Here is a 17947-nt window from a genome sequence, read left to right on the forward strand (position 1 = left end):
TGCCAATATAAAATACATTATCCTAGTGAATCACATTTCGTAAAAGTCTCATTACTGTGACGTCAGTGCGGGCGTCATGAACAGAACCAGTCTCCTTGTTTTTAAAGCGAAGCTTTTTATGTCACACTGATTCGTTTGTGTTCTAAGAAAAGCCACTGCATGAAAGCCAGCTCGCTGATCATGAACCGAAACCAAACGTTTGGAGAACATGATTTGTGTGCACTCAGTGTTCCTTTACAGCCTCCAGAAGAAATAAAAAGGCCGCTTTGTTAAAGAAAGATGGCTGAATGGGATGTTTTCTCCTGCGAAAATTGAATCAAAGTGCCAAGGGGATGTCCACGCAACAAATCCAACAAGCGCTGAATATGCCAAATCTGATCACCTAGCAGAACGAAACGTCGCATCGTGTTGCTCAGCATTTCTTTGCTTCGTTGTGGGGTTTTGGCATTGGAATTTACTTTAATTCAGTTTGAGTGGGAAAAAGAAACTCTGTGTTCAACCATCTTTTATTTAGGAAGGAGCTTTAATTTTTTCTCAATTGGCCAAGCCCCTGCGGCAAACTGTTATAAAATAGTAGTGATTCTGAACAGTAAGTGAGTGAAAGTGGTTTGGCTGGTCGCGTAAAATCGAGATACTGTCCGTTGAGGATGAAGAATTGCACCAGCGAAGACTGCAGTTCTGCATGGGAGCAGTATCTCTTGATCTTAACAGGAAAGCTGTTTAAGCTTGAGTTCCGCTCAATGATCGCCGCAGAAAAGTGGTGAGGAGGCAAGAAGCCGACGCGCAGGTGTGGTAAGTGCGTGTCGCGGCGGAAATGGTCGGGTGGAGAACTGTGCCAGGCGTCGCTCAGAACTAGGAACAGCAAAGGGGATAGGAGGAAACTGATAGTCGGAGAAGCGTGTGGGGAAGTGAGGAAGAGGCAAGGAGCTCACTAGGAGGTTGCGGAGATGTCCGGGCGGTCAGGTGCGCAAAGGAAATCGGCTACGCCTAAATGATGACGTAAGCTCTGACGTCAGGTGTACTCCTAGTTAAAAGAGATGGCATGCTCTGTGCTGCATCAGTTTCCAGTTTACCGATCGGATGTGCATATCCTAAAAAGCTAAGTAAAACCTAGAGTAGAACACCATTCCGCTGTTGCCTGTGTTAACTCAATTTCGACAGCGGCCGAATGTTTTTACCCAATCGGACACACCGCTTTTGCTGACTGGCTACCCAGTCTCTATCAAAAGCTAACGGTAACTTGGGAGCAGGTGAGCTGAAGCGGATAGCCATGTAGAATAAAATCAAGTCAAACCACTTATACACACTTGGGCCACCATGTTGGGACAAAAATAGTTTCGTTATCGCTAAAAAAGAGTGACTGGCTGTCGGAAATATATATTTCTACACCAATTAAAATGTACAAATGCTATGCCTTTCAACGAGCGCCCCTTTATTTCGGCTTCAAAACTGCGCACAAGCAGCGCTATGGATATATTTTCCTAGAGCCAAATAAAAATTTACGCAGCAGAGTAGGAAGGCCCTACTGCAGTTACGTATACATGCCCAAGACTTCATGTACCCATCAGAGGTAGCGGATTTCAAGGAAAGCTTTCTGTGGCTCACTTTTGGTGGCCGTCACGTCAAAAAATCTCTGTGAACCAATACAGACACAATGACAGCGAACGAATTGATCACGTGAATAATGAGCGTATCCTCCACTGTTATCATTGGACGAAGGCGCGTTAGACTTTGTCATATATTCAGTGACTCTTGTTTTATGGTTGTTTCTTCTACACTATCCTAAATCGTGGTCGAACGCTTCACCTATCTTCCCAAGGTGGTGTTGTGGGCCGTTTCTGATGCCGGAGCGAAGGTTTCCATCTGCTGCAAGCTGTTTCGTCACAGTGTTGTTAGTATCACGCGCTGATATTCGTAGTGCTGGTTTTGTACTGCTGCCGCCTTGCTGGGTGCGTTTATATTTCCTTTTTTTATTTATTTCTCTTTATTTGATAGGAATATTTCTTTTGTTATATCATCGTTATTAAAAGCCCGTATACGTAAAGCCTCTGCCACTTTTTATTTCGAACGCGATAGGCTCTCGGTCACTCGGATTTTCTTCGTCCACGTTCTCCAATACTTGGTGGCCACATTCGGGCTGCCACCATTTCAGCCATGGCAGCGCTGGTGGCCGATGATTTCGGGGGCTGATAAAATTGCATGCTAACATTCACCGCGACCGAATTCGGCATTCATTATGATTTAGGTGCGGCGTCAGTATACTACTCTTTCTATGTCCGTATCCGTAATCAGAAAGATTGGCATCAGAGATTGAGAGCTGGGCTTTTAGTGTCACGACCTATTCAAATCTCATTGCCGGAACTGTTTGAATTATCATCAAACAGGCTAACTTAACGGCACCAGATATTTTGTTCTATGATTCTTTCCCTCAAAACATGCCGAGTCAGAGAAGCAATTTTCAAAATCTGAAGGCAGCAGGACGCACCATTTCAAAGGTCTAAATGCGACGCTTAAGCCGAAGTAATTGGGATGAAAATTAAAAGTTAGCGGCCTCATTTTCCATAAAGGAGCCCATAAATACATAGAGGCTTCTTAATTTGTTTTTTTTTTCAAATGGAATGTATGCGGGGAAATGAAATCAGCTTTGAAAAAAAAAGAAATGCTTGACATGTTGTGGAATCGCAATTTTCTATCTTCTGTAGGCGGCAGTCATAATAGTATGGAACAAAGGGGAATCTATTCAACAAGCTTAAAAAAGCATGGTCTCAAATAACACAGGTTGTGTTGACTACAGAAAAACATGCCCACTGTAAACTTTAAAGAAACATCTACACTTGGTGTTCTCATTAAAAAGGAATAGTACATGATCTTCGTATTTTGCTAGTTTCGTTTGTGATTAAGAGTCATATCGATGGTTAGCATTATTAGGCAATAACAAGTTCGTACGGTCATCTCACCTCATACTGCCAAACAAATACAAAGGCAGGGTTTAGAGAAAGTCTGGAAATATAAATACGGATATACAGTAATAGGCATGCAGTGAGGTCATAAGACTGGTGAGGACTCCATGCTCAATTGTAACGTGCAATGTATAGTTGATAGAAAATACCTAGGGCGATGTTGATAGTTCGCAATTACTTCTCTAAGTCAATGCAGCACTTACATCTTTTAGATTTTGTTTCAAATATTTGATTTTGTTTGTTGAAATATCCCATCTCCTTGTGTCACTTCAAATTGTTCGCTGGCGCATCCCTAACACAATGCGTCTTTGTAGGCTGGCACTGATGAAAAATCTTTTCCTCTCGGACGAACCTCCTAAGGGCTTTTTTACTCATCCTCAATCTACAACAGAACAATACGCATCGTGCACTTCCCCGTGCTTAAAGACTACAATGTTTGTTCCACATCTACTACTTACAGTGCGTAACAGGTGCACAATTTTCACGCACACATGATCAACCGGTAGACCATCGAACAATAATAGCTTGACGTAGTTACGGCCAAAAATAACAAATAACAATCTAAAAATTTACCTGCAGCATGACAGCAGGTGTAAACGTATTTAAGTTTGCAGCAATAGCTCTGTTAATATGTACAAAATGTTTATGTGGCTGCACTTTCCTTAAAAGTGCACTTTTAAATTTTATCGCGGAAAATGATATGTTGGCCGAAATTACGTAATAATTTGGTTTGTTTTTTTATCTATCGTAAAAGTTACAGGTAAAAAAGGCTTTGTTTTTATTTTGGGAGCAACGTCGGTTTCCTGAGCTTTGCAGGTAATCTCATTGCTTGGGGTGGTGCTAAAAGGCCATTTGGTAGCCCCTAATCTTGCAGGTCGTAAATTGCAGAAGCATCATTGCTGTTAGGATGTGGTTGCTCTGTATTTTTATTAACCAGCATTGCTTCTTTGTGGGTCCTTCAAGAAGAGCTGACATGGATTCAGAAGGAAGTGCACATAGCTTTGCAGTTTACGTTTGCTTTAGCCAGTGCATGTTACATCTCTGTTACTGAAGGACCATAACACAGAAGCAGTTTTTCTCGCCAAGGACACTTCCCTTCCGGTCACGTTGTTGTGAAAAAATGTGAAGCAGTACCACCCAACGTGAAAGCTGCCAAATGTGGAGCACTGATTCTCCAGTGGGGCAGCGGCGCCGTACTCTGGTCTTTGCAGCCACGCCTCGCACTCGTTCACTCGCTATCTCACTTCTTCATGATGAATTGAACAATGACTTGTTTAATACAATTCAATTTAGCGCCTTCGCAGTTCTCGCGTGGTTTCGCCTTGGACAGCTGGCACCCTTTTTTCTACCTTTTGTTGCTTGCTGTGCCTAGAACAGCACGAGCGAGAGTTGAGTCACTTTTGTGTTTCCTTTTACATCGCACGGACTGGAGCCTTTGTGCGCCATTTAGAACTCTTCGTTGTATTCTTCCGGTGCCACCTTTCTTGCTTATTGCATAAAAACAACCTCACAGGCATTAATAACTAAGTATACACGTGGACGGGCGTTAAGTACCTATACTATGCCTCAAATGTACCCCCAGCTTTCTTTGCGCTACGCCATGGAGAAAGGTAGGACCAGTACCAACAGCTTCTAAAGTTTCGAACAGTTCTTGCTGTATAAGCCTGTTGCTGAAGTAAGCTCTTACGTTTTGGCCATAAGGCGCAATTGAGGCACAAGCGGGTATTTTTTTAAACCCTCTTTGTGGGTGAGTGGCGGCGAGGGATTCTGCTTTGTTGTGTGATGCCCCGCGAATGTCGTGGCTTGATACCGACACCGCCATTCGTCATTCAACTTGTACTTGCTGTGCATGTAACCACTCCTATTTATTCGCACGTATTAGCTGTTCAATGCTGGTCAGGAGTGGTTGCCGTGGGTCCACTCGGATTTATTTGTAATTGCGAAGCCTAACATTTCAAGCGCTAGAGTAGGGACGACAAAGGCCCTCACGCTTTGGTTATACCGAAGCATAATTCCAGTTTGCCCCACGACCTGACAGCCCACCTGGAATAGTGACTGGGCCTCACCAATTATGTCTGTAGTCACTCCCACTACCTTTCTAGGCTCACTAGGTCCCCTTCATCATCGAGCAACCAGCACGTCAGTGGGCAATCTTCACGGATTCTCGGGCGGCCCTTCAGTGCTTAAAATCGTACCCGAAAGAACAGCTTGTTTTAGACATCCATGTATTGCACTTACAAGCTCTAAATGCACACCATCATGTAGAGCTTCAGTGGATTCCTGCCCACTGCGGTGTAACTGGAAACGTCAAGGCGGACACTGCGGCATCGATAGCGCATGATCTGCACGGGCCAGTGATACCGATACCGTTCTCCAGGAAAGATGCTTCTGCCCTTGCGTCCAAGGCTGCCTGGAGATTTCAGCGATCCATGTGGGCTGTTGCGCCGCATAATTACGCGCCGCTTCACTCCATAGACCCGCACGGGACCTTTAGGATGCCTGAAGGACTCTCCAAGCATGACGAAGCGGTTATTCACCGTGTGCGGCTAAATGTCGCTTACACCAATTACTTTCGATTCAAGACGAAATAGGCCGCTGCCCCCTTGTGCACTCTTTGTGACGTGCGCGAGGACTTGAACCACGTGCTATGTGAGTGTACGCGGTATAGAGCTGCCAGAACGTCCCTTTTAGTGTCCTTGGGTCTTCCGCTGTCTAGAGGCCTAACTCTCAGTGACGTGCTAGGCCCTTGGACGAACTCTAAACGAGCATCTCGAGCGACAAAATCTCTACGGTCTTTCCTGCGAAGCACAGGACTTGATCAGACTTTTTAAACAGGACTCTCTTAATGAGCGCGTCATCTTCATCACAGTCATTATCATCATCTCTTCATCGATTTCCTCTTTTTTTATACATCTGGTGTAGCAAGCTAGGCGCCTTGGCAAGGCTAACCTCACCAGTATCATTAAAGACTATTCTCTCTCTCTCTCTCTCTCTCTAGGTCCCCTTCAGTGAAAAAGCACCAGTTGTGGAATTGGAGAATCTTGCCGTCGAAAAGACACTGGAACTGCTGTAGGTTGAGTGTCACATAAAAAAATGGAATGTCAAAGAATGATGTACAGAATGGCTCCTTGGCACATTTTAATTTCAATAGACAGCGCAGATGACGGGACTAAGCAAGAAAAATGACAACACAACGCAATGCAACGCCACACAACACAGAAGCTAGAATATTGCAGGGAACAGGCACAATTAGGCAGTGTTGATGATGCGGGGTTAGTCGGTCTCTTCCCATTTTGTCGTACTGTTTCGTAAGTGAAATCATGAAGCACACGACTGTGTCACGACATGAAAATGGTGGGAGGAGGCGAGCTGGGTAGAGAAGAAAAAGCGGCAAGGCAAGCGGAAAGCAAACGTAAATGACGGTACAAAGCAAGGAACAGCTCACATTTCAACGAAATACGAGCGGAAATGCGCTCCACAAGCACTGCTCCTTCCTTTGTGTGGTGTTCTTTCCTTTTTATCTCACCGCCGACTAGCCCATCATCGTACCCTTTCGGAAATGACAGCCAGTATCCGTTCTCCTAGATGAAGTGGCAAAGGTGTTTAAGTTTCTGTCCCCTTCCCTTGAAAATATGTGGACACTCTATCATAACACGGGCGGCCTACTGAAACACGCAAAAGCGTATGCAGAGGTAGTGAATTGGTTGCCTAGACGAGCCACTAAAAGAAGCCGGCCCTAGCTAGAGGAAAACCTTACAAGCGATTGGACGGACAACTACTGCCATATATCTGTGGCGGAAACTGGCGACTATTTTTACGTTTCGCGTAGGTTGATTGTGTTTATGTTATTCATGGCGATGGCAAAAAGCATGTAAGAAAAAATGAATATAGGTTGCTTCTGGTACCGATCTTGCAGGCGGCATCATTGTATATAGCTCAGATTCACGCGTTAATTTACATACCCTTGGTTTAAGCACAGAAATATCCGATTAGCTTGATTTTCAAGCACTTTTACTTGAAGGACATGGTGAGTGATTGTACACCATCATTGTCGTTCTACGTAGGTCCGCTGCAGGAGGGGGGAATCACCCAGTGATCTCCAACCACTACTGTCTCGCGCTGCTCGAGCCGAATCTTTCCCCCGAATTTCCTTAAATTGTCTTCACATATAGTTATTGGCCTTCCCCTTCTAAATCGCGCTCCTGGTATCCATTCTGCTGCCCTTATTGTCCAACGGTTGTCATTCCGTCTCACTACGTGGCCTGCACTAGTCCACTTCTTATTCATAATTTAAACTCTGATATCAGCTACTCAAGTTTGCTGCGCGATACCGGAAGCTCATTTTCAGACCCTAAATGTAACTCAAGTTATTTTGGTTCCAAGACCCGTTAAGCCGACTTAACGTTTCTTTCTGGTTGTTTAGTCAGACTACAATTGCCTGCTCCATTTGTCATCACTGGCAGAATGGAGTTTTTGCATAAACTTTGTTTGAGTGATAGAGGTAGCTTTCTTTTCCTTGTGTGGGGATGCTTGCCTAAAACGCCCAGCCCGCTCCATTTGATCCGCATTACTGGACACTTTGTGTTCCTATTTTCACAATTACTGCTGCTACAACGTTGTTATGTAGCCTGACTACATCATCTGCTTTCTCATGTCGAAGCGCAAATTTGTTTTAAGGGCTATTTTCGATTCCTGCGTCCTACTCGTGATTGACTACATACTGGGTTTCATGCTGTTTACACTTTCCTTCCTTCTCCTTTGAGATTCAGTGAAACTTTACATCAAGGCCGTTTATGATCACTGCTCTGAATGTGACCTGGTACCTGTACGTCCTGCACGATGCTTTGATTGTCGCAACAAATGAAGTCAATAACATTTTTTGTTGAACCGTTGTGATGATTTGGTGTCCAATTCCTGTTTTCAGTTTGCAGAAACAAGTGTTCGTTGTACCCAGGTCATTCGTCTCAGCAAATCCCACCAGTGTATCTCCTGAACTGTCGCACTGCCCATTCCAAGTTTCCCACTGACCGTTTCTCCTTATGGCTCTTGCCTACTTTTGAATTAGGCTGTCCAATCACAATCGTTAACTGTGTTGTTTCCTTCATCAGTGCTCATTTAGCGTCCTCAAAGAAACTTTCGACACCATCGTCATCGTAGTTAGCTGATAGCGCATAGTACTATCTTTAACTTGTATAGCTGGTTCAGCCTCGCCCTGGCGGCTACGCATTCGTTAATTCTAACTATTGCCTCCCCATTACTTGCTTTTTCTCTTTTTATTACTAAACCGACTCAGTTCCCTTTCTTTTTTTGAAGTCCTCGGCAGCACAGATTATTACAGATAGTGAGCTCCATGAAACCTTGCCCTGTTCTTCCTCATTAACTTATCCCTATAATATCCCACTTAATGTCCGAGACCTCCTCCACTAGTACAGCTATGCTTCCATTCCAAGATAAGGTTCGCTTGTGGAAATCTGTGAGGCTTGTTGAAAAAAGTATGCGTGCAAAGCATACGAAATTTTGCAATAAAATTGACCCATCAATAATTCAAGGAGTTTAGTGTTTACCACTCTGCATGACAAGTGCTCATATATAAATGTAGGGCGCGAAGGCAGAATTTGTTTAGGACCAGTGAAGATGATCCAGCGACTCTATACTGAAAAAAAATGAACGAAGCTACCGAACCTTAGGTTTCAATCGAATTTCGGTAACGTACCCGTCGTTCGATTTTTTCGACCAACACTGCTGTTTACGCTCCCGTATTGAAATTGCTGCGTAGTCTTGGATACCCAAATTGCAAATGAAACAAGTGTCTCCACAGACACAAATTGAGTGATTCAAATTCAAGTGTGGGAGTTTCTGCCAGTCCTATGCATTCCCAACTGCAATACAGTTGTTCTGAAATAGTTGACTTTCGCAGGTACGAATATATATCAAGAAGTATTATACAGCGTGTTTCTGGCCGAAAATGCAAATTAATAGGCATCGATGGCGGAGTCGTGTATGGTACTGCAAGAAACGATACACAAATACTGTACAACCGCCAGTGAACACAGCGAAGGTACCGCCAACGTATTAAAAATGAGGGCTATATCTAGGAACAATGTGCTTTGGTATTATATGTCAAAATTAGAAAATTTGAGACCTGAGGGTGCGGCTTGTTTGTTCGAATGCAGGCGTGTTAACTCGAACACTATTGATTCGTTCGGTCACGTGTCCCGAAAGGTGCCCTTGTCTATAGCGTTTTGCAAGCAAAACGCTGTGCTGCGCGCAATCAAGGGACGGGAGTGATCGCTCACTGTTGAACCCTGTACGAGCAAGGGTTAGGAAGGATAGCAACGTGGCGTTGTGGTTGCTACGATAGCGTTTATGCGACCAGAGCAGGTGGGCCATTTGCGGGAACACGCGCAAGTTAAGCTCTTTGAGAGTAATTAAGTAGCTTGGACAGGGTGGGCAGGGCAGGATGTGGGCAGGGAATGTAATGCGAAGGCGAGATAACCGCTGGTCATTAAGGGTAACAGAGTGGATCCCTAGAGAAGGCAAGCGTTGCAGGGAGCGGCAAAAAGTTAGGTGGGCAGATGAGATTAAGAAGTGCGGGGATAAATTGGTCACAGTTGCACAGGACCGAGGTAATTGGAGAATAATGGGAGAGGCCTTTGCCCTGCAGTGGCGTTGATAGGCTGATGATGATGATGATTATGATGAAGTAGCTTGGATGGGCGTGGTCGCGTCCTGCATACCTTGTGCCGCCAATTAAGTGGTAATTACACCACTGGCACCGAAGGAATTGTAACCACTCACTGAAGTCTAAAGCAGTTGAAGCCAGAGCAGCAGAAACGTGAGCACAGAAATCTTGGTACAATGTAGAAGTCTTGCAACGTTACAGATAAGCATTGTTACATGGCGGCAGTACAAATGAGGCGAATCGTTGTTATGGATCATAAGCGATGCATTTACACTGTTTACGATCTGGGCATCAGTTAGCCCGCAAAGACTACGCGCTGCCGCACATTCTTCCTCCTCTCTTGTCTCCCCACTTGTCGAGGCCATCAGTGCCGGGCGAGGGTGCAATAAAGGGACAGGTGCCGTGAAAAGGCGAGATGACGGGAAAGGAGAGGGAGAGGGATCAAACTTTATTTAAACCGGCCCATGTCCGGGCTGCCTAGGAGAAGTCCACGCCCCCAAGGATGTCTCTGATGAGTTTGATGAACTGTCCCCTGACACCGCTGCCTGTAGGTGGCGTGGAGCAACGTTCAAAGCCCCTGAGAACACGCTGGAGAACTGGGTGGGGGAGCGTGGTCGGCTTCGGTTGAAGTCACAGTAGCTGAATTAATCTGGTCTTGGCAAGTCAGGGGCAAGGGAAACGGTGCTTTTGAATGATCATGCCGATGGTCCACAGGGAGTGAAGCGGGCCGACGCTAAATATGCACATTTAGGCGATCGCTTCCGTGGACGAGAGGGACTGAAGCTGGGGACAGAAGCTGGATCACGGTGCATCTCCCACCAAAGCTGTTACACGGCGGCAAAGCTGATTACGGGAACCAAGGTTAAGAATCATGATGGATCTATCTACATTATTGGTAATTTAGTCCTCAGTGAGCCAGCAAACGCTGCGCGCACGCTTGCCGTCAGGCACTAAAACAGCAGTGTGAAGTTCCGCTGATCGCTGCTTTATCCCCTGGCAATAACATTGTATTCATTTTTGTGTATTGAACTAATTAAAAATCTGTCTGTCTGCTTCAATCGCTTCTAGGTGGTTGTCCAAGTATGAATAATTGCTAAAAAATTGATATCAATAGCCCTTGCTGGGCCTTCGTTTGGTGACCAACAGTTTACTAAGCGGCGGTCGTAGTAGCACTGATAAAACAGATGCGTTAAAAAATTGAATGCAGTGAAACAAACTGACCAGGGTGTTTACAATAATGTCCAGGCTACATAAAATTCTGCTCACAAATTTAATAAAAAAAAGCATAAAAAGCAATTTTTGTAATTTCAGTACAAGTGCGTTTCATTTTTAATTTAATACATTGGGATAAATTTAGTTAAAATATTGCTTCAACATTTTTGCTTAGAACTGGACTGTATAGGCGTGGACTGCTTTACCTAAGCCACGCATTTTAATTTTCCTACACGCGCTATTATTTTGGAAATAAAGACAAGTGTCAATTTTGTGTCATGGCGTGGTGTCCACTAGGTTTTTTCCTCATATTCCTCGAATATCCCAAAAAATTATGAATGTAAGTAACAAATGTAAGAGGCCGAAAATGATAGCGCACACTGGGAGTACGTTATCTGGAGATACGTCGGGACTTCCTGTTATCAGCTGCACCCTTATACTGAAACCAGGTAAGTAAAACTTGTATTAGTGGATTACAAAACTTGCACAAAACCCATCGGTACAAAAGCCATACAAAACACATACAAAACTCCTCGATAACTTCAAAACAGTACGCCTGCAGAGAGTTTGAAAATAATCAAACTCTCAAGGAAGAAGCTGCAATAACCTGGAATTGTAGGCCATAGCTGCGCCAAAAATAGGCGTTTCCAGCCATTTGACGGCTCCACTTACAGGCGGCTCGTCAGTGGCGGTAGCTGAAAAGGTCGCGAGTTGTGCAGCTTAAAAGAAATGTCAAAAAATGCACCCCAAAATGAGATCAAAGGATATTAAAGGAGCCATGAAGACAAAATACAAGTTGGGTTTATTAGAAAGACGGCTTAGTCCCGATAACAATAATACCAATATCATCACAATCTTCGAACAAATAACGGAGATATTAAAGAAAACGTGTGAAGCAGTCGCGACCCCCTAGCCAATTGCCCGCAACTTTTCTCTGACGTCATGGTACCTTGTCTGTGCGATTGGCGGCCGCCAAATTGACCTGTCGCGACGAGACATGACTGGACGTCTGTAATGGGGTCTCTAGTTCCATTTGACCGCATCACTTGAATGCTAATGTGCAGTTAACGCACTAAAAATTATGTTTTATTGTTGGCCCGTATGACGTCATTCTTGCTCACAAACGTCACTGTGGCGCGAAATTTGAAAGTTTTTAAATACTTTTTGCTTTTTTTTCGTTAAAAATCACATTTTGCGGCTGTAATGGAGCTGAGTGAGATACTGAATTCTAGTTCTTTCAAATTAAACGAAGTTGTATTTTCTCTTCATGGCTCCTTTAAGCCTAGCAGTCCAACGTGCCACTCTGCGCAACTTAGTACTTCGTAAGAGAAATCTTGGCACCACTAACCGCACACAACGTGGCAGGGGACACTGCCTGAATTATGCTATTGTAAGGGAATTAAGAAACCCTGCTACACAAACGGCATAACCAGAGTAGACATGGAGTCGATGAGTGTAATTTCGTTGTACAACAAAAAAAATCCTACGAAGGGCACGCTAGACAATATTATTGAGGGCAGCAAACTACTACTGGAATGCAACAAAATTTCTCAAAGAGTGAAATTCTTTCAACTTACACATGATTCTGCCTCGTATAGTTTTAAGCATGCAATTTCGTATATACCGGTTTTATGCCTACTATGTACGTGGTTATTTCCTCTGTTCATTGGGAATGCTTCGGGAAAAAAAACAGATTGCCCCACCAGCGTCGGCAAGCCCTGAGGACTTCGCATTTTATGAATGGAATGACAAATATAGATATTAGGCTTTTTTTGCCCTCTCTAAACAAGTTATGTTCTCTATCCGCGAACTGTAACATATATAGTTTCTTAATGTTGGGCGCTTATTTTGGCGTTCTGTCCTTGCCTCTCCATTTCCTTTTCTCTTTGCTTCCATTTTGTTATTTTAAAAGCGAAGCTGTTTGGCTCATCGTTGATTCCAGTGTTTCACAAAACTCGGTATATCTGTAAGAAGAAAAGGACTCACCGGTACCGGGAGAGTTCGCAACTTTGTCTGGCAGATCAACCTAGAGTCAGTTGTCTCATCCAGCTGCCGACAACCCCTATTTCATTTTTTGCCTGCTTAGACTTTCTTTTTTGATAATGGTACATCAGCACACTGTGTTAAAATCCGTCAACCCTACTTCACTGAGAAAGTGGCTTTAGAACTGCTTAAGGCGATCCAAATGGCCAAGTAAAAGACACCATTTAGGGGAATCATTCTCCCCACAAAGCACTTCCAGTATACTGTAGACTTTCCTGAAAATTTCCCCTTAGAGGTCGGGCATTTATGTGTGCAATCCCCACTGCCATCCTTTTTTTCTCATATACTATAAAGACTCCGGACCATGATGAAATCGTACAGCAAACTGCCTTCATTTTTTACTTGTAGGAACCCAATTCCGGGTGGTGTTACGGATAAGTCATTCTTTAACGTACGTTGAAGGATGTACGATTGGAGCACTGGGTCTCAGCAGTCGGTAAACACACAATTAGTATTTTGTGGCTTCTTGCGCAGACTGCTGTTTGCTGTCCATGGCACGAAAATGCCTTTTTTTGCTAATCACGCATTTACGGGTTTCACGCTGAATGGAAAACAAAGACTTCATTGCAGGTTTCACTGCCATTCTATTAACCTTTCTTAAAACATCTGTCCCACTGCCTGCAACTTACAAAGACCTGTACAGTGGCTCCAGTATACAACACCCGTCAACTACTCGTAGAGGCTCTTCCTGGAGACTCTGTTCATGTAGCCAAGAGAAACCGGGCTACCAGTTAGTACCCGAGAGCCTAACGGCATATTTACTCGGCTATGACGGTGTTGAGAGTAATCAGGCCACTGGCTCGACACACAAAACGTGGTAGGGTACAAGTTGAACCTGCGCTCTCCCAGTTTAAATATGCTTGTTCCTTTCGTTCGTTCTGCTTCTTCAAGTTGCTGCTTTTTCGCCGTCATAGAAATAAAGTTGGCGTAAATATCTTCGCGGAACCGACGAAGAAGTAAATATGCTTGAACTTGATCGCGGACTTGAACTATCGTGCACTTGAACTGTCCGAATGGTTATAAAGATTGTGTAGACCATGGCTACCTCCAAGTCTTACGCTTGAGTGTGATGTTGCTTTATTTTCTCCCTTTCCCACGTGCAGAAAAAGCAAACAAGGTCATAGCCTGCTTAAATCTCCTGCAATTTCTTTGCCTTTTTTTCTTTCATCTCCTAGGTATACCATGCATGGTCGTGATTACCCCGACGCAAGCTACTTGTCGGAAAGATTATTTCTAAGTAACAGTTGTTTAGGTATTTCACGCCCGAGAAATTGCAGAAACAACAAAAAGTACTCGTCACATCCCACACGTCGTTCACAAAAATTGAATGCATTGTGCGCGCAAGTTCGGATTAGGCTGGAGAACTGATCGTGATTTCTATACACTGTAATTTAGCCTGTGGTGTATTGCAGCTAGAGTGACGCAATTCTGTAGTCAATTTTATGGAAAGTGGCAGTTTTTAGAATGAACCATGTAAACAAATGGGCCTTTAAAGGACCTTGTTAAGTTTTTAAACTGTTCCTGTAAATCTGATATTCTTTATATTTAGAACGGAATCAACCAAGACATCCTGTACCGAAAAAGGGAAGTCACAAAGTGCATATGGCAACAATTACTTTTTGGCGTCCATCCCATGACTTGAAAGTTGCACAAAAAATTTTTGTTGTCTTTCCTGGACTTGGCGCAATTGCAAAACGGGAAACAATATTCAAAGTAGGGCACGGCTATTCGCCACCTACATTTTGGTCGTATAGAGTTGCTCATTCCATGGGAAACTTAGAGAAAATGCTAACAATGCAAAGGGGATACTGGAAAACGTATTTTCAGCGACCAGCCAATAACATTTCTAAACTTGGTGTGGGTGATACTTTTATAGTAGCGCTTGATGCCTGGAAGCATTGATATAGCTATTTACAGCAAAGTTCGGGAAAGTCGTGCCTTTTTGCAAGTAGGTCGTGCACTAAGTTGCGCGTCCGGCAAAGGTTCTGAAAGGTTCCCAGAAACAACAATAGCGGACGCAGTGGCCTCGCCAGCAGCCGCATCCCATAAACGGGTTTACACAATGCAATAGAAGGCGCCGTGGTCTGGTAGGGGCGGGTCCCTCTCCCTCTCTGGCGCTGAACGTTTAGCTGCCATTTCGTTTGTGCTAACATCCACATTCGCGCGGCGACGGCACTGCCTTTCTACGGCGAGTGACCGTTGACTGACAAGCGAACACAAGAAAACCACGGCTACACTGTTTCAACAGATTTCACGCTGGGTGGAAGATGGTTTATTTCTGTTAGTGCGTCATAAAAAGGGAGGAAAAGTCTTTATCGCGAATATTGCAGGTACCCTTTAAATTAGCTAACTAGTCAAGGACGTTACACTATATCGAGTGTTTGTGCTTTAGTCAATGATATTAGTTTTACAAGCTTCTTTTAAAAAGACTGTGAGGAACTCCTGGTATAATATCGCCATTAAATTTTCAACACTATACTTTGACACGTGTACACGAGAACACCGCCGCTCTGCAGTTTAACCTTCGAGAGTGCCAGGATAATGGGGGTGTGTTTTTTCTTTTGGTATAGGCGATTTATCTCGCATGTTGTGCAGTAATGGGCGTTAGTTGTTCTTGCTACGTCCAACTGATTGTTTGGTTGTAATCACGTACGTACATATATACGGACAGACGTCTCTATAGTAGAATTGTCGCGTTTTGATATATTCCCAAGAAAACGGCTATGTGAGGCCTGACCCAAAACTGTTGCAACAAAAACGAAGGAACAAAACCTAATATTACCTTTACTGGGTAATTTTGCCTTTTAAGAGAAGTGCGCGTTTCTTTTTATACCGCACAGACGATGTAGCCTCGATAGAAAAAGAGCGCTGCTGTATACACGACACTTAGGTGTTCTGGGTTTTCAGGAAGCGTTCTCGATGATGCTCCTCGAAGGGACAGCACAAAAAGCAAATGCGTGGGGAGCAATCGCCGCGGAATTCGCATACGTGATAGTCACCCGTGCATGTCGCACTGCTGACTGCTCATCGACGTTTTTGTATTTTTGTAGTTCGCTGCGAAGCACAAGTTCGCTGCATCAGCTTCAGTCCTTGAAAAACTCTGCGTTGTCCATGATAGTGAAGCAATTGGTAGGTGCTGCGTAAGCGATGCTTATCCGAGGCGCACACGCCGGAAGAAAGCCTAGCGTCTGGTCGGGGAGCCAGGAGCCTAGGCAATTCAAATTTGCGAAAGCATTCCTCCATCAACTGATAAGAGCAATCTGTCAGTCTGTCTGTAACACCCTTTGTTGCTACTTTCCAGCGTAAAGATATACTACATCAAAACAACTAATACACAAAAGAAAACAAACGGTAGAGAACAAGGAGTTGTTCATGAATGAGAGTTCCGGGATGGGAGAGCCGCACGCAGGTGCGCACCGTGATGAGCAAGTGGAAAGCAGCCACCTCACGAACAAGAACTGGTTTATTGGTACAGCGCTCGCTTCTTATAGGCGCTGGCGGTTGCTTATGTGCGAGATAACCAAACGTACAGACGCGGCCTGTGGGCGCTATCGCATTCCGTTGCGAAAGTACGTTGCGAAAGTACTCACACTGGTAACGATCGGGTTGTTGCCTATGGAGCGAACATCTACGTAGAGACGGAGGGGCCTGTTATTGCGTGGCCTGGAAGATGGTCTGGCGTGGGAAACCATCATGAGTAGGGGCCGTGGACCGGACGGTTGGCTTCTCTCCTGGATTCCTCGGCAGGTAGCCTCAACCCTCCATCGCCGGGTGGTCTCCTAGCATGGGCCGGCCGGAAACAGCGGCTTTCCGCACCTCCATCGCGGCTGACCCAGCCATGGGAACTTGCTGGGGAACCAGGGACGGCGGTTTCGCTTTATTGGCTGGGTAGGGGGACTGGCGTGCAACATTAGGGGGACTGGCGGCCATATCGGCGGACTGAGAAAAACTGGCAACATGCAGGCGATCAACAGGAACAAAATGGACTTCTCTTCCCGTGTTCACCCACGGTGTAAGAATATTGTGTTCACCAAATAAGTCACTCGACTAATAACCTCCACTAATAGGCCCTCAGTTGAAGACACTTTTTCACCCGTGACTGTCTTCACGTAAACCTTCACGAAGAACCAGAACGCCAAGCGATGTCTGCCACTTTGAGACTTGGCCTTGTGTTGTACCTTCGCCATGTCTTCCTGAAACGACGGCTTTCGCGAGGACAGCTTAGTTCATGGTGCCCTTTTCAGAAACAGTTCGGCTGGTCAATGGCCTTTCACTGTGCATGGAGTTGTGCGATAGGCAAGTAGAAAGTGGTCCAGGCGTTCTCGTAGAATCCTGTGGGTACCGGAAGTACCGTCATGAAGTAGCTGCTTGCGCAAGGTTCTTTTTACGGTCTGCACGCACCTTTCCGCTGCACCATTTGATATCGGGTGATACGGTGGGCTGTACGTATGTCGCACTCCCCGTGACTCAAGAAAGTCGTTGAAATCCCGCGCCGCAAACTGGGGGCCCTCATCCGATACTAGTTGTTCAGGCAACCCATACGCTACGAACAGAGAGCGAATATGTTCAATGGTGTTCAAGGCAGTCGTTGATTTCATGTGAACCACGTCGATCCACTTCGAGTAGGCGTCGACAAAAATCAGAATGAAGCGCCTTCCTGCTAAAAAAAATCCACATGCACCCTCTGCCAGCAGCGCGCAGTAAGCGGCCATGGTTGTAAGGGGGCCAGCGGCGTGGAACTCTGCATTGCTTGACAGATGTTGGAATTATTCACCACGTTTTCAATGTATGCGTCAAGCCCAGGCCACCAGACTAGGCCATGTGCTAGCATCTTCATTCGGGATATACCAGGGTGCTCCGCATTAAGCAAAGCAGGACACATACTTGCAATTTGTGCGGGATAATCACCCTGCTTCACCACGTTAAACAGCCTTTCTCTAACGATAGTTCCATTCGGAGGGTGTGGTAGGGCCGTGCCTCCGAGTCCACGTGCTGTGGCCGCCCAATCAGGGTAAACCCCAAAACCTTGCTGAGCGCTAAAACAGCCAAA

Source organism: Haemaphysalis longicornis, unplaced genomic scaffold, assembly GCF_048455015.1.
Source record: "Haemaphysalis longicornis isolate Haplotype H1 unplaced genomic scaffold, Haemaphysalis longicornis Haplotype H1 scaffold_13, whole genome shotgun sequence".
Lineage (NCBI taxonomy): Eukaryota > Metazoa > Arthropoda > Arachnida > Ixodida > Ixodidae > Haemaphysalis > Haemaphysalis longicornis.